At 35.0% G+C, this 24017-nt stretch overlaps 1 pseudogene; it reads right to left on the bottom strand.

Moving 5' to 3' along the window:
- Positions 1-1804: 1804 nt before the first annotated feature.
- LOC137824950 (uncharacterized) lies at positions 1805-23952 on the bottom strand (annotated as a pseudogene).
- Between the last annotated feature and the right edge of the window lie 65 nt (positions 23953-24017).

Raw genomic sequence — 24017 nt, 5'->3', positions numbered from 1 at the left:
TTAGTCAGATAGGTTATGTCATATTGTTGAGCGACAAGCCATATCTTCTGAGGTTGTCGCTTTGTCATCACAGCGAGTGGCTAATGCTACGGAAGAAAATCTGCAATATAATACACACCATGTTGTTGCAGAAGAAGAACGAAACTCCATATTTCGTGAACACACGTGCACACTCCGCCGTACATCAACTTTTCAGTACTCTGAATCTGATATCTGGGAAATGTTACGTCAGTGGAGATGAACATACAAGATGAAGATTTGTTGGATAACTTTTACGACTTCTTGTGTGGTCATCCTAATGCGGTAAAACAAATCTTTGGTCTGCCTCTCGAGCAACGAATGAGAAATTTGGTGAAGATAATGACTATAAATCCCTAAACTACGTAAAAATTTGGTTGTATTTTATTATGCATGTGTTTTTCTTTTCGGATCTGTAATCTTATTTATGACACGAATCCCTAAACCAATTGTTACAAAGTGGAGTTTAAGCCTAACTCAACCCCATAAAACCGGCTCATAGGGTTGAGGTTTGCACCCACTTATATACAATGAAAGGCTCTAATCTCTAGTCGATGTGGGATCTCCAACACACCCCCCTCACGCCGAGACTACCAACTCGGGCGTGAGACTATATATTATGGGTGGTCCGATAGCGGCCCGATAGCGGGTGGCACAATAGGCCCAACACAAACACTCGCTAGGATAGGCTCGAAATGGCTCTGATACCATGTTACGAAGTGGACTTTAAGCCTAACTCAACCCCATAAAACCGGCTCATAGGGTTGAGGTTTGCACCCACTTATATACAATGAAAGGCTCTAATCTCTAGTCGATGTGGGATCTCCAACACCAATTAAGGACTTCCGTGAATCTTTTGAATGATACATATTTCAATGTATCATTCATATCATTTTTCGAAACATTATTATTATTATTATGCATAAACTTTATCAATGAGTTTTGCTTTAATAAACTAAAATACTGCATTAATATTTATTTCATAATTCTTTTACAAATTATAACTCCAACACATTATCATAAATAATTTGTTCCAGTACCGAAAATAATCTTTTAATTGCATACAATTATAATTGAGAAATAAATAATTCACAATTATAACTTTGTTCTAAATAAATTTTATGACAATCATAAATTTGGTTGAAATTTTATATAATTTATATTTTTCCGAAGTTAGCTCGAACACGGTTCGAAAATAATGTTTCAATAGCAGAAAAAAAAATATTTTAATTAAAAAACAATTATAATTCACAAATAATCAATCAAATTTTTTTTTTTTTATAATTTTAAAATACAATGCCAAATGTATAAAGTTACATTTTTATCAATTAAAAAAATACCATTTCAATCATACCTATCACATCACTCAAAAAATTTTATAAACTTTCCCTACACTTTTCACTCTATTTACCTTAATTCAAACACCCTAACTTTCTTTACACTTTCTCTTCAAATCATCTCCTTTTCACTCCTTCATTTCCACTCCCTCATCAAAACACAACATAAGAGAAAGGAAGCCTATGGAAGAGATGGCAAAGATGAATGAATCATGCCACTTGGAATGGGGAGAGTCCCGAGATGAGTGGGGAGGAGCCGCCACTTCTAGAAGGTAGGACAAACTAGGGTGCCTCCCAAGCTAGACTACATCTTCTAGAAACTAGGTTAAATGAAGATAAGAGGCAATTTTGGGATGTGTTTCTATAAGCTAGGTTTAGATGGGCTTGGCACAAGCCCAATTAATGCTAAGTACTCCTTATCCTACTAAAATCAAAAGCAGGGAAAATAGCTAGTGCTCAAGTCCAATTATGTGGGCTCTGCTCTTGGTAATCCTCTGAGAAATAAGAGGCTTTGAAGCAATGGCTATGGAGTGATCCTGACCTAACCATGGGTCCTCTGTCATGCTCCTGGTCATCCTTCTGGAAGGTTGGGCTATCTTAGTGGTTGCTCTATCACTTAGGGTTCCATCAGTCTTGTTTCTAGAAGATTGGGCTAGCTCAGTGGATGCTCTATCAGTCAGGGTTTCATCAAAGACCTCCCAATATACCAGAAAAATATTATTAAAGAGAGAACAATGAAAGCTCGTTAGATATACTTCACAAAGTGTAGGATTTAAATTTTTAACACACAACCCGATAGATTATATATTTTATTTACAACAAATGTGAATCTTGTGTTTTGAACCCTTTCTATACAAAATGATTTTTCGTGTTGTTTCCTATTTTTTTTTCTTTAACTTCTACCTCCTTATATAGCCCCAAAATCATGATCGTTAAAGCTTGCAAATTGTACTTCCTCATTTTGGCATTATACATTCCAAAAGGAAAGTTCTACTTTGAAGATTTCTTGTGTCTTGAATAATTATATGATATCGTTGGACTTTGAAAACTTTATATACTTGTATATCTTTAAATGTTGAAGCTTGAATCTTCTATACCTGAAGTTTGCACGAATTCCACCCCATAACACCTTCGTTTTTTTATTAGACGCTCTACAAGAAAACTTTTGCTTTGATCTTTTTGCACGTCTTGAGTGCTCAAATTATTTCTGGAATCAATTCGAGTATGACTGAAAATAATAATCAACATTAAAACAACTGGGTCTATACCAAAAACCTATAGTAAATCTATTTCTGGAATCAATAATAATCATAGAGATTTAAGTTCTGAATAATCATTTAAAAACCTTCTATACCCAAAACCTATAATATAATTTCAAAAACCTTCATTATTTGTATAATTTATAAATAATGAAGTGTATAAGATTTTTTCTAAGATTAAATTTATCAAAATATAATTTTGAAACTGAATCAAATTTGTCTATATGTTTTTCAAAAACTTTCTCATTTAACGATGTATTTTTGAAAACCTTTCAAATTGGCATAGTTTTTATCGTTGAAGCATATTGGAGGTTAAATTGGCCCCAAAAGGCGAGGGGTTTGAATGGAGCTCAAAGTCAATTCACAGAATATTATAAATCAAGACAGTAAACAAACAATAAATATATATAAAGAAAGGTACACTAAATTTTATACTGGTTCACCCACCAATAAGGGCAACGTCTAGTCTCCTTGAGCAATCCACTCAAGAGCCTTTCACTAACACAATATTCTTACACCTCTTTCGGTGCACAAGTATTCTAAACCTATTTAGGTTCACACAGTATTCTCAACCTCTACAGGTTCTCTAAGTTTTCTAACCTCTTCAGGTACACCAAGTATTATAACCTCTTTAGGTACACCAAGTATTCTAAGCTCTCCAGGTACAATGTCTTAATCCCCCCCTAAGATCAAGGACCTCTTAATACAATGAGAAAACTTTTAGTATTAGCTAATTTGCCATGTTGTTCTTCTTCTTTAATGTGCTAGATGTTGAATATGGAAACTTTTGTTCTAATGCAATTTGTGCTTCCTTGAATCATAGGAAACATTTCAAAATGTTTCTTTAATTGTATTTCATGTGAACATTTGAGGCTTGAATCACTTTTTTCCTTGGATATTTTCTTTCCAGTTTTGTTCATCATCTTCTTCTTGGTAGACACTTGATATGGAAATGTTAGCTTCTATGTAATCTTCGCATCTTTAATTTTATTTTGTCTTTCGTATACTTTCTCTATATGTACGAAATTTCTTCGTTGAACATTGATCATATCTAGACTTGGATATTTCTACATCTACACTATTCATCTTGTTTTTCGTATTAGATGCTGAAATAGGAAACTTCAGTGTGCTTCTTTAATACGATATTTTCTCTTGAAACTTCTTCAGATTTTTTGCTTAATATATTCCTTTCACGAAACATCTTGATGTTGCTTGACTATTGATTGGCGCAAATCTTGCTTTTCAGTGCCGTTGTTTTCCTATCAGACGCTGAGAATGGAAACATTGGCTTTTTGCTCTATGCACGTCTTTAAGTCCCTTTGATAGTATTTGGGAACAAAATAAGTATTAGTGAGTAATATATTTTTCAATTTAAATCATGGGTATCATTGAAATAGTATCTTTCAACATCTCTAATTTATCAAAGCTTTCTATTCTTAGATATTTCACATTTAATCCCCGTTCATATACTTTCCAAGTTATTTATTGATTCAGAACGTTGAAGCATGATTACTTTTAACATGTATATTGTTCCACTAATAATATTTCAAAAAACTCTTTGATATTGAAAGAACTCAAACTCTTTTTATGAAGACTTTTATAGTGATATACTGTTTAGTCAAACTCCTTTTAATTCAATAATCTGATTTGTAAAGTAATGTTTTCTAAAATTTAGAAATACCAAATAAGATTTGGAAAACATAAACACAGTGTCATAAAATATTATAAGAATGTAAAGATCAAGCATTGGCACTTCCTTGACACAGTGTTTTATCTAATGGTTTGACGATGCTTGTATCATCTTATATGTGTAAATTCCAGTGTGTGTCTAATGCTTGTGAACTTGCACATTTTCCTTATGATGCCAAGTGTTTTGTTTAATGTGAGCTTCTGATAAGGTCATGACTAGGATCATCTAATGTGATTATTCTTAATTATATCGTTTGATCGTTCATCAGATGTGTACTTTCTACGAGCTTCATCTGATATGTACTTTATCTGACGAGAGCTTTGTCTATTGTGATGATTTTACATATATTTTTCTTATTTGTGCAACGCAATTTCTTTTCAATATTCTTCTTGAATATTTTATCCATTCAGAGAAAGAACTAAATGTTGACCAAGAAGCTTTGATGAATCCAATTTGTCATGAAGATTTGATGTTGTGAGCGTGTGTTTAGGTAGATTTTCATGTATATCTTTGCATTACGTTATGATCCATGTCACTTCATAACCTATTTCCTTGAAAAGTTTTGTTTTTTAAATTTATTGTCTTTTTTAATAAGTTGATTCATGTTTGAATTGATTAAAACTACTTCTATTAAAGTTTGTTGACTATAGTAAGTATTTTTATCAGATTGATTTATCGTATCAACAGGTTGCAAATACTTGAAAATTTAAAGATTTTAAAATGTTTTCTTTTTCTATTTTGTCTTTTTTGTTAAGTGAAATCAACAAGTTATTTCGATAAAAGAACCGCTTAAAATATGTTGATTTTTTTCTGTTAAAAGAAAAAATTAGTTATTTTAAAAAATCAATTAAATGCTTTTAATAGATTTTTGTTATATTAACAAATTAGATTTAATTTGATACAACTATTTTCATTAAATTATCAAACTATTTTTGTAATCATTAATAACTTATATAAGGAAGTAATCTTATCCTTTTCAAAAAAAGAAATTCATAAGAGAGCAAAACAGAAAGTTTAAAAATCATTCTAGAAGATTAAGTTTTGCATCTTGAATCATTTTTTTTTTGCTTCATCAGTAAAAGTCCAAGTGTTTAAAGCCTTTATTCTTTCATTGTATTCTGTCGTAGAAAATATAGATAGGGTTTCTGAATTTCTATTGTGTGGTTAAAAGTGTGTATTCTTGTAGGATTCAAAATCAATACTATTAATTGTATCTTTTGTAAACCTTTGTGATTGGTTTAGTGAATTCTCCTTGGTTTTGTTGAGGATTGGATGTACCCCTTGGAGTAAGTTTGAATCAGTATAAATCATTTATGCAAATCTCTTTCTCCCTCTCTCTTAACTACTTTATTTGTTATTTACTATTTTTTGGGTCTAATTCAATCGATTAAATAATCATAAAAACTGGTTTATATTTCGAATATATTTTGGTTGTGCTTTCTATAATCAATTGAACATAGAAATCAATATGTTGATTTTATTAAGTTTTCAATTTGGCTCCATCTTTTGTGAAAATCTATTGAAAATAATTCATCCTCTCTTTTGTTTTAGGTCATTTATTCTAACAATTAGCATTAGGAGCTAAGATCTTGTGTGTTATTTAAGATTTGATCCAAAAACTATGCTTTTAAAATGACTGAAAACCTTCCTTTTGGTGAGGGGGGCTCCATAAACAGACCACCATTGTTTTGTAGAGTAAACTACCTTCTGGAAAGTCAGAATGAATATTTTTGTTCAATCAATATGGGATGCTATTATAAATGGGCATTTTATACCGAAACATGAAACTGAGAAAGTGTTTGTTTAAAAACCTTGGTCACAATGGACTGAGACTAAGGGAAAGAATGATCAATATGACTGCATAGCTAAAAACATTACAACCTCCGCATTAAGTTCTAATGAGTTTTTCATAATTTCTCAATATTCTTCAGCAAAGGAAATATGGGACACCTTAGAGGTAACTCATGAAGGAACAAATGATGTGAAGAGAGAAAGGAAGAATGCCTTAATTCAGGAATATGAGTTGTTCAAAATACTGAAAGAAGAAACTGTAACATATGTACAAAAAAAATTTACACACATAGTAAATCACCTCATAGGTCTTGGCAAGATCTTTGATAGAGAGGAGTTGGGCATCAAGATTCTCAAATTCTTGGATGGGTCATGGCAACTAAAGGTTACTGTCATCTCTAAGTCAAAGGATTTAACCACCTTGACCACTATATCATTGTTTTGTAAACTTAGAGAACATGAGCTAGAAATGAATAGGTTGAATGAGCAAGAAACTGAAGAAAAACAAGTCAAAGGGATTGCATTGAAATATGTTATCCAAAAAATATATTAGGAACGTTATGACTGCAGTGATACTAAGACACTCAACCTGTTCACAAGAAAGTTTGGTAAGCTCTTGAAAAAGAATAACAAGGACAAGTCACAGTCTTCAAACAAGTATACACCAGTACAAAAAGGTCAATTAATGACGGTTAAAATCGACATTTCACGACGGTTCCGGAACCGTCGTCATTACCGACGTCGTTAAAAGTATGATCTTTTCAGGACGGTTCTCATAACCGTCGTTAAAAACTCCGACTTATAACGACGGTTCACACAACCGTCGTTAAAGATGGGTTGCGCTTTTTTTTGAAAAAAGTGAAGGCACTTTTAAAGACGGTTCCCATAGGAACCGTCGTTATAAGTATGGCTTTTTAAAGATGGTTCCAAGTGGAACCGTCGTTATATGTCTTGAATAAAAAAAAAATTTAAAAATCTCAAATAACTTGCTTAAAGTTTTTAATTTCAGAAAATAAAAACATTTCAAATCATAATTTAAATATAAAAATTAAATACAACAAATTATAACATTATACAAAAAAAGTTTGGTAATATATAAAAGAATTTGTCATTGTAATGATTTGTCTATACTAGAGTGTTATACATGGTTACAAAATACTTTGACCATGTTGTTCTCACATACTCCAATGCTTCTAAATCTAGCGGGTGTTGGTCGTTGAAAAACTGTGACATTTGAAATATTTTGAATTAGTGCATGAATAATAAATCTCAAATTTTAAAGTGTTTATTGTATTGAGGTATTACCTTATCCCAACCTTTCTTAATTTCAGCTTGCAAAATAGTCAACATCCACCGCATAACATAATAACCGCACTCATAATTTTGAGGTTGCCTGTTGGACTGCATGTGAAAATAAATGTATTAAATGAATGAGTGAAACACATTAAATTAAGTAAACAAATATACTTTAAATACCTTAAGGTACATCCAAGTGAGTTTTTGTGCGTTTGAAGTTCTCCTCCCACACAACATATTATATCCAGAGTAAGCACTAAAATAATAAGATTTCATGTTAAAATACATAACATTATATAATATATAAGTAATAATAAATGTTAAATGAAACTGTCGTACCTATCTATAATGTTTTTAAAATAGGCAGGAGGTTTTTTATGCAAGGAGCAAAACCATGCAGCGGTATGATCTTGAACAGATATGATCAATAATATCCAATGACGCCTGTATAACAAATCAGTTAATTAGTTTCTCTTATTTCAATAATTTATTAAAACTTATGTAATAAATAAGAACTTACTCATGGATGTACGGAGCAAAATAAATGTGTTTTCCACCATTCTTTAAGGCAGTGGTGATGTATGTTTGTGTTTCCGACTTCTTGTTTCCAATTGATTGAGTGATTTGAGGGTCTAAAAACTCATATATATTGTGTTTCCCCTCATCAAAGCATAATCCAGAAAGATACCTAAATTTCAATAAGTTAGTACTAATATATTTAATAAATCAAAAGTATAAAGATTTTAAAATTTGAACTTACATCATCCATAATTGCAGAACTGTTATGTTAATCTCTTGATCTCCGGATGCAAGGTCCAACAAATCAGACATGTGAACGTACAACGGTAGATTACTATGCCTTCCAAAAACATTGGCATCCCATGGAACCTCTAACACGGTTGTATCTAAAGCTGTAGCAACTTCCACCAATGCCGCCAGAGGATCATCAATGGAGACTATTTTCTTCTTTCCCAGAGGCAGATTTGTCTTCGGTTCCTGCTACTCATCAAAACAAAAAAATACTTAAATTAGTTAGAATGTAATATATCTGATATATAATTCTATTAATATTAGTGCAAATATATACCATAGAGTCTATAGGTCTGACGAGATGTCTAGGCCAGGCAACGAAAGTATGTAATGCCTCTGCCACAATTGTCACCTCTGATGTCGGCACAGGAACTGCAAGATCACCATAAAGGACCTTCTCCACCGTGACCTTCATGAAATTAGAAGGAAGAGACACATTGTGTAACATTGTGACCCCTTCATAACACTTACCTAAGGCAACGAATCGGGTCAAAGAATTACACTCAACATATAATTCGCATTGGCTAGTTGAGCCAAAGTCATCCCCTGATAGATCAACTACCGAACAAATCCCTTTAGTGCTGACTTTCTTAATAGGAGGCGGAGGTGGTTCATCTTCTACCATAGTAGGTGGTTGCTGTGAGTGTCCTAAACCCTCCAACCGCTTTTTGAACTCCATTTCCATTCGCGCACTAAACTCCTCCATGAAGCTTTCTTTAAGCTCTTGAGTTACCTCAGCCTTTAACTGCTCACGTAGTTGTAGTAAATACTCTTGGCTAGGTTCATTGGACAATTGTTCCTTGCTGTGTGATGGAGGTCCAAAGTATGACCGAATCCCAACCCCATATCCAGCTACACGAACACGTCCAAGGTCGTCCGAGAGCAACATTAAGAATATCATTGCGACCACATGTTTTAAAAGTCCCCTGTGTTGATTGCTCATTAAGAGAATCCTAAAACAAATGAAAAGAAATTGACAAACTTCAACACATTGAATTTAAAATAACACATAGAATTTAAAATAACACATTGAAAAGAAATTGTCAAACTTACAATGCGTTCAACTGTTTGTTCTGTAGACTTAGAACTCCATGTCCCTAATGTGTTTATACGGGCACCCTTCCACATCTCATGTCGGAGTGGTGGGGATGGAGGTCTTAAAGAATCTACACTATTCATTTCCTCAATGGAAGTAGAACGTGCTTTAATCTTTTCTTCAAGCATCCTCTGCCCTAGCAACTTATAACCACCACGAGACAATAAGTGTGGGGTATCATTATGTGCCTGATTGGCTTTTGCTTTGTTTCGAACCTCCTATCATAACACTCAAAAATTTAGTAATACGTTAATATAAACTATATTCAAATATAAAAGTGATACTAACTTGCCATTTTTCAGTTTGTCGAATATTGACAAACTGCTGCCAAGTTTCTTCATCAATGGATGCATATTTTGCACAAGGATTTTCTTCTTTCCTTTTCCCATATATATAATCTGTTGTCAATTTTGATTTAAACTGACGAAACTTGACACCCACATCTGAAAAAACCTTCGCTTTCAAGGTTTCCACATTCGGGATGTTGTAATGTGTCTACATTGTTTGATAGAATTAGTTCATAAACAAAAACAAAGTATAAAAGAACTTTAGATTTAGCAAAGTAAAAACAGTTACATACCAGAATATCTTGCCAAATCATGTTTATCTCGTGGTCAGTCACGTGATCCCAGGACTGAGTTAAGATAGAGATCCATGAATCACATGTACATGCAAATATATATTCCTTCATCATGATCATTTCGAGTTGCATGTACAACATCAGCAACATCCTCGTACTCTTTATTGATGGTCGTTCTTGTAAGTGATTCAATCTCACAAATGTCATTGTTTGTATCTTCTGGGTCATTATGTTGTTTTTTTCCATGTAGCACAACAGACCAGTGGTCAGGCGTAGGATCTTGGATATAGAAAACTTGGGAAGCTTGATGTGCCATTATAAATGGTTCGTCATGATAACCTATCTTTCGAAAGTCAACCAAAGTCATTCCTGATTCATCAACTTTGACACCAGTCTTATTGTCAACCCACTTGCATTTGAAAACAGGTACAGTAAACTTGGTATAATTAACTTCCCAAATCTGTACTATGACACCATAATAAAGCATTGATCCCACAATAGGATTTTGATCCTTTGCAGTTGAAAACTGCATAGACTCTGCCTCCAAGGTGACTCCGCTATTTTGCACTGTACTTCTATCATCTCGAGACTTTGTGTAAAACAAACAACCATTTACTTCATAGCCAGAACAACATAAAACATCAAATTTGAGACCGTTTGCAAGCCATGTTAATGTTTCAGATGCTGATGGATCATTCATTATTTGTTGCTTAAACCATGACATGAAAGTTTTGTTATGCTCAATTAACACCCATTTTTCTGATTGTCTTGGATTTTTATATTTGAAAATGTCTTTGTGTGTATCTAAGTATGGTAACACCTCATCAATGTTATTCAAGATATACAAGTGTGCTTGCAGAACCTCTTCTCTAGATTTGCTTATGACATGTACACCTCTTGAAGATTTACTTATGAATCTACGAGAGTGCCAACCTTTTTCAGGAACTCCTATACATTTGGCTTTTGACATGTACTCGGAACAAAACTCAATAGATTCTTCTTAAATGTATCTTTCAATAATGGAAGCTTCTGGACGACATTGATTCTTCACATATCCCTTCAAAATCTTCATGTATCATTCAACTGGATACATCCATCGCATATAAACTGGCCCACACAATCTGATTTCTCTTACAAGATGAACAACCAAGTGTATTATAATATCAAAAAAAGATGGAGGAAAAAACATCTCGAGTTGACACAAGATAACAATTATTTCTTCTTTAAGTTCATCCAACTTCTGAGAGTCAATATCTTTACTACATATGGAATTGAAAAATGAACATAGTCGAGTGATTGTATGCCTAACATTTTTGGGCAAGATTCCACGAATAGCCACTGATAATAATTGTTGCATTAGAACGTGACAATCATGTGACTTTAAGCCAATTAGTTTCAAATCATTCATAGATACAAGACTCTTCACATTTAAAGAGTAGCCTTGTGGTACCTTTGTTGGGTTTAATAGTGCCAAAGTTCAAGAGGGGAGGGGGGGGGGGGGGGGGGTGAATTGACCTTTTAAAACTTTCTCGCAGAAACAGTGTCTAACACAGTTTACAGAAAATAAATCGATTTATGTGTAAATGAACAGATTTATTTTGGCACTGTTTGTGTGTTTGAAAAACTTTTATTAAGCTAGATTAATCACAAGATTATGCAGAGGAATTTTCCAGAAACACACACACAGATATCAGATTGGAAAACAGTGAAACACAAAAACAGCAAACCTTAATTCCAATTAATGTGATTTAGGTTCAGTTAAGGGCTTGACAATTAGTGAGGCAATCTATCACACTCAACCTGTTTTATTAGCCTTTAACAGATTATCAGTGTTCTTATTGAAACCAGACAGTTTTCCAGAAATTAAGAACAGTATGCACAGCGCCCAGAAAGAACAAATTTATTTTCAATTGAACATATTTATTTCTTTGCTATTTTATCAATTATGCAGAAACGAAATTGCAGAGAGTGAGAGAGAATGAACACAAGCAGTTATACTGGTTCACTCAACTGAGCTACATCCAGTCTTCACCAAAACCAGGTGGAAATCACTAAAACACAGTACAACCAAGTACAATTCCCACTGTTCTTGAAACCTACAAGAACTTAGGTACTCTTGCTGAAAAAAACCTATTTCAGCTCACACACTCTTCAAGAAAACCTATCAAGAAGAGTGTTCAACCAAACTATTACAAGAAATGAGAAGTGAAACGACTACACCTGATTGAGGATACAGAGATCTGCCTTAAACCAGTAGGCAAGATTGCTAGAACAGTAGCAGCACCTCACACCAAGCTTTTGGAACCAAACCAAGAACAAGCACTTTGTGATTTTCAAAATCTTTGAAGAACAAATGCTAATCCTTTGTAAACTCTTAATTCTCTGTTGTCAAAACTTGTTTTTGCAAATGTATGAACGATTGTTAAACTCAGAAACAAGTATTCATTTTATAGAAAAACCAACTTATAACAGAATTTTGAAAAACAGTTAAAGCTGTTATAAAATGAACAGATTTATTTTCAAAAGCAGTTAGAGAATTTGTTAAGTGAGGAGACTTAGTCAACCATTCTGGTGCAAAGATAAAACTGAAAATCGTTTAAGCTTGACATGACACCAGAGACAAAAAGAATCTATACAGATGAACAGATTTATTTTTCAAAACGAAAACGGAAAAGCTTAACTGTTTGAAACACAGTCGTTTTGAAAGATAGAAGACTTAGTCAAAATCCATGATGCACAAAATCTAATTTTCACAAGACTTAGCCAAGGCATCAGTGTAAAAATAAATATGTTTATTTAGAAAAGAACAGATTTATTTTTATGCAGTAAACGTGTTTTTTGTAAAACATGTGAAAAACAGTTTAAGAAAACTTATGCTTGTTCTTATCACATGGCCAGTGGTTATGAGGTGAGTTACTCAGCAAAAAGCCCACTCTTAGACAACCTCTAAGCACTACCTAAGACACACTTAAAGCAAAGCAAAATACACATGAAATGTACATAGAAGTCTTCATCAAACACAATCTTGAAGGGGCAACAACCATCTTCAACAATCTCCCCCTGTTTGATGGAGACAAATCCCCATAGCTAACCTCACAGCTTTGTTGCTTTAAGCACCTGCATTGCACCAGATTTTAAACCAGAAAAAAAACAGCAACATTGCATAGCATAAGAAATGGTTTTAAGGTGCACAATTAACTCCCTGTTTCAGCTAGCTTCACCTAGCATGGTGAGCTATTTTTTTAGCTATTTTTCTCCCCCTTTGGATTCATCAAACGGCATATAAGCATAGGAAAAACAAATATCAAACAGAAATCATAACCATAATAGTTTAGAAAATAAAACCATATTGTTCAGCATTACAGACATTTGAAAGTTGATAAAGAAAGCATTAAAAACAGATGACTACTGATCCTTGTAGTAAAGCTCTGCAAGTTGTGCCTGAACCCCTTCAATCTGACCATCAAGGTGTTGAAACTTTGCATGAGTAGTCTCAAAGTATGCCCTTTGTTCTGTAGACATTACATCAAGACGATACAACACTTGCCTCTCAAACATAGACATTGGTTCTCCTCGGTATTTTGGAGCTTGATAGGCAACTATGGCATTTGCAGCAGCTTCCTCATGCACAGACTGGGTAGCAGGTGAGTCATCATCCATAGGAACAGCTTCATCCTCATCCTCATTGAGGAGGTTTGATGCCTCATGTTCTGCTTGAGGGTCCTTCCCTTTGAGAACCACCCACTTGTCCTCAATTTTGTGAAAACCCATTTTGGTGAGAGTTGAAGTATCAATCTCACTTACAGCCTTGATAGGGTCGTTTCTCTCATTTGTAACATCAATACCAAAGTAATCAATCAATTTGGAAACGATTATAGCATAGGGAAATCGGTAATCAACCAACCTTTTTGATTTGAGCATGTGTTCATTGATAATGAAAACCCAGTTTACCTTAATCTGGTTCATGATGCAATATAGGAGAATGAGATCCTCTGAAATTCCACTAGTATTTCCCTTTCCTACTTTCAGTCCAGCATATTTTATTCCAGCCACAGAGTTCCACACCTTACTTGTGATCTTCATCTTAATTCCTTTCACATAAGAGACAACATTCTTCCCATCCAATGTGAGGTTAGTATAAAACACCTTAACCAAGTCAGGATATACATTACCCGTTAATTCTAGCAGCTTTTTCAGTTTCTGGTGCTTCAACACAGCCCTTGTTTCTACCAGTTTTTCAGATTTCAGCCAGTTGAAATCCAACACCTTGGGTATGTTGATCTGCTTCCTGCTTGTCTCGTGAATGTAGGCATTGATGCCTTCTTCATTTCCAGCGAACCAACCTTCTAGTACACCTTGAGAGGTGGTTTGCTTTCCCTTGCTTTTCTATTTTTGTCTTGAAGACGAAGCCATGTTTGAACCAGAAAATATCTCTTGTTTCTAATGGTGATAATCAAAGAGAGGCAGCCAATATGGATGGCAAATATTCACTCATATTTATAGCAGAATAAATGGATTGATATGGCAGTTATGAGTGGATATGCATGAAGATTTTATGCTCTGAATTTGTGCAGAGAATCTTTGAAAATATGCACCAAATATTTAGGGTCACGATGCATACATTCAAACCTTTATTGAGCACCCAAACCATCAAATCGGTTACATAACCATGACCAAAACCGTCAAAGGTACAGAGGTTAATGCCCACTAGGTCAATTAAGCAGTCAAAGATCACAATTTCTCTTTCCTAGTCATAAATGCATATCAGTACAGAAAATAAACACATTCAATTACGAATAAACAGATTTAATTTTTCACTGCTAGGCACAATTGACATTTATAATACCCAATTCATTAAGCAGAAAATTAAACCTATCTTTGGCTAATGGTTTTGTGAACAAATCAGCAAGTTGTAAATCAGTACCAATGAACTTAATATCACATGTTCCATTAGATATGTGTTCCCTTAGAAAATGATGCCTAATTTCAATGTGTTTGGTTCTTGAATGCATGACAGGATTTTTGGTTAAGTTGATTGCACTTGTATTATCACACAGCAGAGGTATATGGTTAAGTAAGATACCAAAATCATTCAATTGTTGTCTTAGCCATATAGTTTGAGCACAGCAACTCCCTGTTGCAATGTATTATGCTTCAGCAGTGGAAAGAGCTACACAAGCCTGCTTTTTGCATTGCCATGAGATCAAGCTTGATCCAAGCAAATGACAGGTTCCACTTGTGCTCTTCCTATCAATTTTGCAACCTGCAAAATCTGAATCAGAATATCCAGTTAAGCTTAATGAAATATTACCTGGATACCACAAGCCAACTTCTTTAGTTCCTTGCAAATACTTCAAAATCCTTTTGACAGCATTGTAGTGTGATTCTTTAGGAGCAGATTGAATCCTTGCACACATGCACACTACAAACATTATATCTGGCCTGCTGACAGTGAGATACAGTAGTGATCCTATGAGTCCTCTGTATTTGGTTTCATCAACAGAAATTCCAGCTTCATCATGATCCAAATGACAGCTTGTTGAGAAGGGTGTGCTGATTGGTTTACACTTGTCCATTTCAAATTTCTTCAGCAGATCCTTGCAATACTTAGCTTGACTTAAGAAAATGCCATCCTTGAGTTGTTTGACCTGCAAGCCTAGAAAATAGTTCAACTCACCCATCATTGACATTTCAAACTCACTCTTCATGACTTTCACGAAAGCTTCACACAATTCTCCATTGTTTGATCCAAAAATGATATCATCCACATATACTTGTACTAGAATTGAGTCATCTCCTTTCTTCTTAATGAACAAGGTCTTATCTGATGTGCCTCTGTCATAGCCTTGTGAGGTGAGAAAATCACTTAGCCTCTCATACCATTGCCTAGGAGCTTGCTTGAGTCCATAGAGAGCCTTTTGGAGTTTGAACACATATTTTGTATGTTGATGGTCTTCAAAACCTGGTGGTTGTGAAACAAATACCTCTTCATTTATATAACCATTTAGAAAGGCACTCTTCACATCCATTTGAAATAGCTTGAACCCTTTGATGCTAGAGAAGGCAAGCAGCAATCTAACAGCCTCTAACCGAGCCACTGGTGCATAGGTCTCATCATAGTCTATCCCTTCTTCTTGATTGTACCCTTTAGCTACAAGCCTAGCCTTGTTTCTGGTGATCACTCCATGCTCATCCATCTTGTTTCTAAATACCCATTTTGTCCCAATTATATTCATCTCAGGTATTCTAGGTACAAGAGTCCAGACCTCATTAAGAGCAAATTGATTCAGTTCCTCGTGCATAGCTAAAATCCAGTTGCTGTCCTTGAGAGCTTCATTCAAATTCTTGGGTTCAACTTGAGATACAAAGGCCATTGCTTCACAGAAATTGTTCAAGGATTTTCTAGTTGACACTCATTTCTCAATGTTCCCAATGACATTATCAAGGGTTAAGTCTCTTGGGGTTTTCCACTCTTTTGGAAAACCTGCAGCTGCAGTAGATTCTTGTATAGCATGTGTATCAGCAGTATCAAAATGAATTGATTCATTTTGATTTAAAACAGATTTAAATTCATTATTGTCAAGGTCATCAGCAGCAGTTTTAGATATGCTATGATTAGTTTCATCAAAAACAACATGCATTGATTCTTCTACTATAAGCAACCTTTTATTGAAGACTCTATATGCATGACCATTCAAAGCATAACCAATGTGCACACCTTCATCAGATTTAGCATCAAACTTACCAAGATTTTCTTTGCCATTATTCAATACAAAGCATTTACACCCAAATACCCTAAGGTGGCTCATACTAGGTTTTCTGCCCTTATACAATTCATATGGGGTTTTCTTAAGAATTGGTCTTATTAAGGTCCTATTTAACACATGAGCTGCAGTATAAATTGCATCAGCCCAAAAATACTTAGGAAGCTTAGATTCATTTAACATAGTTCTAGCTAGTTCCTCTAATGATCTATTTTTCCTTTCAACTACACCATTTTGTTGGGGTGTCCTAGGGGCTGAAAAGGTATGTGCTATCCCATGCTTCTCACAGAACCTCTCAAACTTAGCATTTTGAAACTCTCCCCCATGATCACTTCGAATTGATTTTATGCAGCAACCATTTTCATTTTGCAGAATCTTTGCTAATTTCTTAAAGGCAGTGTAAGCATCATGTTTATGTGCAAGAAATAGAGTCCATGTAAATCTAGAGTAATCATCCACAACAACTAAAGCATACAAATTTCCAGCCAAGCTAGCAACTCTAGATGGTCCAAATAAATCCATGTGCAGTACATCCAAAGGCTTTTTTGTAGAAACAATATCCTTTAACTTGAAAGAAGATTTGATTTGTTTACCTTTCACACAAGCATCACAAAGCCTGTTGTCCTGAAATTTAATGTTAGGTAAACCAGAAACTAAATCTTTAGATTTCAATTTATTCAAGTGATTTGTGTGTATGTGAGCTAACCTCCTGTGCCACAGCCAAGACTCATCACTTCTGGACAGCAAACACTAATTTGAAGAGTTAGTTTCTATGATATTCAGCAGATATATGTTATTCACTCTCTTACCAGTAAACAGTACCTCACTTGAGATTGTGCAGCCTTTTGACCCAAAATTCACTTTGTATCCTTTGTCACAAAGCTGACTTATGCTGAGAAGACTATGCTTGAGTCCTTCTACATAGATCACATTCTCAATGGTTGTTGAGTTCCCTGTTCCAACAGTTCCTCTGCATAAAATCCTTCCTCGGTTATTATCACCATAGGTTACATGTCTTTCTGTTTTGAGCTTCAAGCTAGTAAACTTTGTAAGATCTCCAGTCATATGCTTGGAACAGCCATTGTCCAAGTACCACTGATTTTTCTTGCTGCCAATCTGCAAAACAGAATAAAAATGATACAAATGGTACCCTTTTCAGTATAGGGTCCAGCACAGATTAAAACCTTCTCTTTGGTAGCCATTTTGCTAAGTTCTTAGGAACAAGATGCTTTCTAGCAATGCAAGACCTAGATGTATGACCAGATTTCATGCAGTAAAAACAGGTTACATGAGATGCCTTTTTGCCACTGTTAAAAGCTGAAAAAACTGATTTTACTGGAACAAAAAAACTTGAAAGCTTTTTGACATTGGTTACATTTCCAGGGGTATAACCAAGTCCATTCTTATTGAAAACAACATTCTGTGGTCCAAGGAGAGACTCAAGATTTTATGCAGTTCCTCTGCATAAAATCCTTCCTCGGTTATTATCACCATAGGTTACATGTCTTTCTGTTTTGAGCTTCAAGCTAGTAAACTTTGTAAGATCTCCAGTCATATGCTTGGAACAGCCATTGTCCAAGTACCACTGATTTTTCTTGCTGCCAATCTGCAAAACAGAATAAAAATGATACAAATGGTACCCTTTTCAGTATAGGGTCCAGCACAGATTAAAACCTTCTCTTTGGTAGCCATTTTGCTAAGTTCTTAGGAACAAGATGCTTTCTAGCAATGCAAGACCTAGATGTATGACCAGATTTCATGCAGTAAAAACAGGTTACATGAGATGCCTTTTTGCCACTGTTAAAAGCTGAAAAAACTGATTTTACTGGAACAAAAAAACTTGAAAGCTTTTTGACATTGGTTACATTTCCAGGGGTATAACCAAGTCCATTCTTATTGAAAACAACATTCTGTGGTCCAAGGAGAGACTCAAGATTTTATGCAGTTCCTCTGCATAAAATCCTTCCTCGGTTATTATCACCATAGGTTACATGTCTTTCTGTTTTGAGCTTCAAGCTAGTAAACTTTGTAAGATCTCCAGTCATATGCTTGGAACAGCCATTGTCCAAGTACCACTGATTTTTCTTGCTGCCAATCTGCAAAACAGAATAAAAATGATACAAATGGTACCCTTTTCAGTATAGGGTCCAGCACAGATTAAAACCTTCTCTTTGGTAGCCATTTTGCTAAGTTCTTAGGAACAAGATGCTTTCTAGCAATGCAAGACCTAGATGTATGACCAGATTTCATGCAGTAAAAACAGGTTACATGAGATGCCTTTTTGCCACTGTTAAAAGCTGAAAAAACTGATTTTACTGGAACAAAAAAACTTGAAAGCTTTTTGACATTGGTTACATTTCCAGGGGTATAACCAAGTCCATTCTTATTGAAAACAACATTCTGTGGTCCAAGGAGAGACTCAAGGTTTTCTCTTCCCTTTGTGAAATTGGAAAGGGTTTTCAGCAAATACTCCACTTGTTTTTCCAATTTTTTGCAGTTTTCACAGGTTTTAATAGAGGTGTGCAAGCATGTTAGTTCAAGGCTTACCAAATCTGTTTTGGCTTTATGCAATTCTTCCTCAAGTGTTTTTACTTTAGGTGCAAGCACATTATTTACCTTTTGCAGCTTATTGCATATTACAGCTAGCCTATTTGCTTCATCATGCGTTTCCTTGAAGGCAGCAAGCAAATCATCATAGTTATCAGAATCAGCAGAAAAATTACTTACTGAATCAGAGCTTGACTCCTCATCCTTCATCATAAAGCACAAATTGTTCTCCTCATCTTCTGTTGAAGAGTTGTTGGTTGAGGATGCTTCATTTTCCTCCCATGAGATGTAGGCTCTTCTTCCTTTGTTCCTTTCAAATTTCTTGCTGGCAGATTTGTCCCTTGTTTGATTGTCTGGACAATCTGTTTTGATATGCCCTGTTTTGCCACAACCAAAACAAGTATATTTAGAGGAACTTGAATCATTGGGTTTGGGATACCTTCTTTTCTGCTGGTTCCTATTTTTGCTTTTCTTCCTCAGGAATTTGCTGAATCTTTTTGTAAGAAGGCTGATTGTGTCATCATCTTCAACATCTTCTTTTTCTTCCTTGATCTTATTCAGTTCAGTTGCTTTCAGTGTAAGACCTTTGGGTTTTCTCTCTGTTGTTTCCTGCTCTTTGAGTTTTTTGAGCTCTAGCTCATGCTCCATTAGCTTTCCAAACAGTGCAGCAGTTCCCAACTTTGACAGATCACGGCTTTCAGATATGGCAGTCACCTTTGGTTGCCAGCTTCTGTCGAGGCACTTCAATATCTTTATGTTGAGTTCCTCTCTGTCAAATTCTTTTCCCAAGCCAGTGAGGTGATTCACAATATGGGTGAATCTTTTCTGCACATCAGCAATGCTCTCCTCGGGTTGCATTCTGAACAGTTCATATTCTTGGATGAGAGCATGTTTCCTTGACCTCTGCACATCTTTAGTGCCCTCATGAGTGACTTCTAAGACTTCCCACATCTCCTTAGCTGACTTACATTGGGATATCCTGAAGAACTCATCCATTGTCAATGCAGAGGTTATGATGTTCTTGGCCACAAGATCATGTTGAGCCTTCCTCCTTTCGGTCTCATTCCATTCTGATCTTGGCTTTACCACTTCTTCATCCTTGACAACCTGCATTGGCACTTAAGGTCCATTGACCACAGCTTCCCAAATTAATGCATCAATGGATTCCATGAAAATTCTCATTCTAACTTTCCAAAATGCATAATTCATTCCATTGAACATAGGTGGTCTATTAACAACAGATCCTTCAGCAAAAAGCACATTAAACTCAGACATTATTACAAACAAACTTGATTAAAATACAAGTCCTAGCTCTTGATACCAATTGCTGGGTTTAATAGTGCCAAAGTTCAAGGGGGGGGGGGGGGGGGTGAATTGACCTTTTAAAACTTTCTCGCAGAAACAGTGTTTAACACAGTTTACAGAAAATAAATCGATTTATGTGTAAATGAACAGATTTATTTTGGCACTGTTTGTGTGTTTGAAAAACTTTTATTAAGCTAGATTAATCACAAGATTATGCAGAGGAATTTTCCAGAAACACACACACAGATATCAGATTGAAAAACAGTGAAACACAAAAACAGCAAACCTTAATTCCAATTAATGTGATTTAGGTGCAGTTAAGGGCTTGACAATTAGTGAGGCAATCTATCACACTCAACCTGTTTTATTAGCCTTTAACAGATTATCAGTGTTCTTATTGAAACCAGACAGTTTTCCAGAAATTAAGAACAGTATGCACAACGCCCAGAAAGAACAGATTTATTTTCAATTGAACATATTTATTTCTTTGCTATTTTATCAATTATGCAGAAATGAAATTGCAGAGAGTGAGAGAGAATGAACACAAGCAGTTATACTGGTTCACTCAACTGAGCTACATCCAGTCTTCACCAAAACCAGGTGGAAATCACTAAAACACAGTACAACCAAGTACAATTTCCACTGTTCTTGAAACCTACAAGAACTTAGGTACTCTTGCTGAAAAAAAACCTATTTCAGCTCACACACACTCTTCAAGAAAACCTATCAAGAAGAGTGTTCAACCAAACTATTACAAGAAATGAGAAGTGAAACGACTACACCTGATTGAGGATACAGAGATCTGCCTTAAACCAGTTGGCAAGATTGCTAAAACAGTAGCAGCACCTCACACCAAGCTTTTGGAACCAAACCAAGAACAAACACTTTGTGATTTTCGAAATCTTTGAATAACAAATGCTAATCCTTTGTAAACTCTTAATTCTCTGTTGTCAAAACTTGTTTTTGCAAATGTATGAACGATTGTTAAACTCAGAAACAAGTTTTCATTTTATAGAAAAACCAACTTATAACAGAATTTTGAAAAACAGTTAAAGCTGTTATAAAATGAACAGATTGAAAATAAAATGAACAAATTTATTTTCAAAAGCAGTGAGAGAATTTGTTAAGTGAGGAGACTTAGTCAACCATTATGGTGCAGAGATAAAACTTAAAATCGTTTAAGCTTGACATGGCACCAGAGACAAAAAGAATCTATTCATTTACAGATGAACAAACTTATTTTTCAAAACGAAAACAGAAAAGCTTAACTGTTTGAAACACATTCGTTTTGAAAGATAGAAGACTTAGTCAAAGTCCATGATGCACAAAATCTAATTTTCACAAGACTTAGCCAAGGCATCAGTGTAAAAATGAATATGTTTATTTAGAAAAGAACATATTTATTTTTATGCAGTAAACGTGTTTTTTGTAAAACATGTGAAAAACAGTTTAAGAAAACTTATGCTTGTTCTTATCACATGGCCAGTGGTTATGAGGTGAGTTACTCAGCAAAAAGCCCACTCTTAGACAACCTCTAAGCACTACCTAAGACACACTTAAAGCAAAGCAAAATACACATGAAATGTACATAGAAGTCTTCATCAAACACAATCTTGAAGGGGCAGCAACCATCTTCAACAACCTTATCACCTTTAAGACATTCACAAGAACTTGTTTTCTCTTTCTTTGACAAAGTGTAACACGCTGCAGGCAAGTATGTACGTTTACCAACTTCTCTCGGTGCCAATTCCTCTCGTGTATTCATTTCAATCAAATCCAGACGTGCATTCACACCATCCTTTGTTTTGCCTTTAATGTTCAGAAGTGTTCCTATTAGACTGTCACACACATTCTTCTCTACGTGCATTACATCTAGACAGTGTCGAACATCCAACTTACACCAATACGGAAGATCAAAAAAGATTGATCTCTTCTTCCATATTTCACTCACCGTTTGCTTCTTCTTCATTTTTCCAAAAGTCACATTAACATTTTTTATTTTTTCATAAATTTCAACACCACTTAAGGGAGTGGGATAAATGTCATGTTCTTGGTATCCGTTAAAAGCTTTTTTCAATCGACGATACGGATGATATTTCTTTAGAAATCTACGATGCCCAAGATACACGGTTTTTCTTCCATGTTTCAACTGCTCATAAGATGTCTTGTCTTGACATATTGGACATGCTCTATGGCCTTTCACACTATAACCTGACAAGTTCCCATATGCAGGGAAGTCATTGATAGTACAAAACAACATCGCATGCAATCGGAAAGATTCATTCTTAAACGCGTCAAACACATCAACCCCTTCATTCCACAATAATTTCAAATCTTCAATCAATGGATTAAGATAAACATCTATGTCATTTCCAGGTTGTTTTGGACCAGAGATCATCATAGATAACATCATGTATTTGCGCTTCATACACAACGCAGGAGGTAAGTTGTAAATCACTAACAAACGGGCCATGAACTATGATTACTACTTAAATTTCCAAAGGGATTCATTCCATCAGTTGCCAATCCAAGTCTTAAGTTTCTTGATTCTTTTCCAAATTCAGGAAATTCTTTATTAATATTCTTCCACTGCAAAGAATCATCAGGATGACGAAGTAATCCATCACATTTTCTATTATCTGCATGCCACCTAAGGTTTTTAGCGTCATCTGCATTTGCAAACAAACGCTTAAGCCTTGGAATTATCGGAAGATACCAAACAACCTTAGCAGGAGGACCTTCCTTTGTCAATTCATCAATTTCATCATTCTGACCAACCTTAACCTTATAGCGTGACAAACCACACCTGGGACATCTTCTTAAATCTTCATACTCATTTCTGTATAAAATACAATCGTTAGGACATGAATGTATTTTTCTATACTCCATACCCATTGGACAAAGTATTTTTTTTGCCTCATAATTTCGATTGGGCAGGGTATTTCCTTCTGGAAGCATGTCCTTAAGCAATTGAAGCAATTCTGTAAAACTTTTGTCAGTCCATCCATTCATTGCCTTCAAATTCATCAACCTTAACACTGCTGATAATCGTGTGAAGTTAGTTGAACCAGAATACAAAGGAGTCTCTGCATCATTAGACATATTTTCAAAAACTACATTAGCAAATGATTCTGCTCCCACATCACGAATCATGTCTTCTAATCTATCATCCATTGAGAAATGAACTTCCTCCGAACCTCCGTGCACACTTGGCAAGTCTAACAATTCACCATGCCACGTCCATGTTGTATAACTTTTCAAAAATCCATCACACAAAAGATGTTCTCTAATTTCAGAAACAGTCAATATCCTTCCATTTAAACAATTGATACAAGGGCACCTTATCCTTACTCCATTCTTATAACTAACGGCATTATGTTCTGCGAATTGTATGAACTCTTCCACCCCTTTTTCGTAAGTATCACTTATTTGTGATGTATTAATCCAACTCCGATCCATAGAACTGCTAAACTAAGAACCAATACTTTCAATATGTAATCATGAAAAAATTAAAAAAAAGTGCC

Source organism: Phaseolus vulgaris, chromosome 8 (genome assembly GCF_051622355.1).
Source record: "Phaseolus vulgaris cultivar YP4 chromosome 8, ASM5162235v1, whole genome shotgun sequence".
In the NCBI taxonomy this organism is placed as follows: domain Eukaryota; kingdom Viridiplantae; phylum Streptophyta; class Magnoliopsida; order Fabales; family Fabaceae; genus Phaseolus; species Phaseolus vulgaris.
Note: the sequence above shows the minus strand (reverse complement) of the source record. Positions and strands in the feature narration are given on the sequence as shown.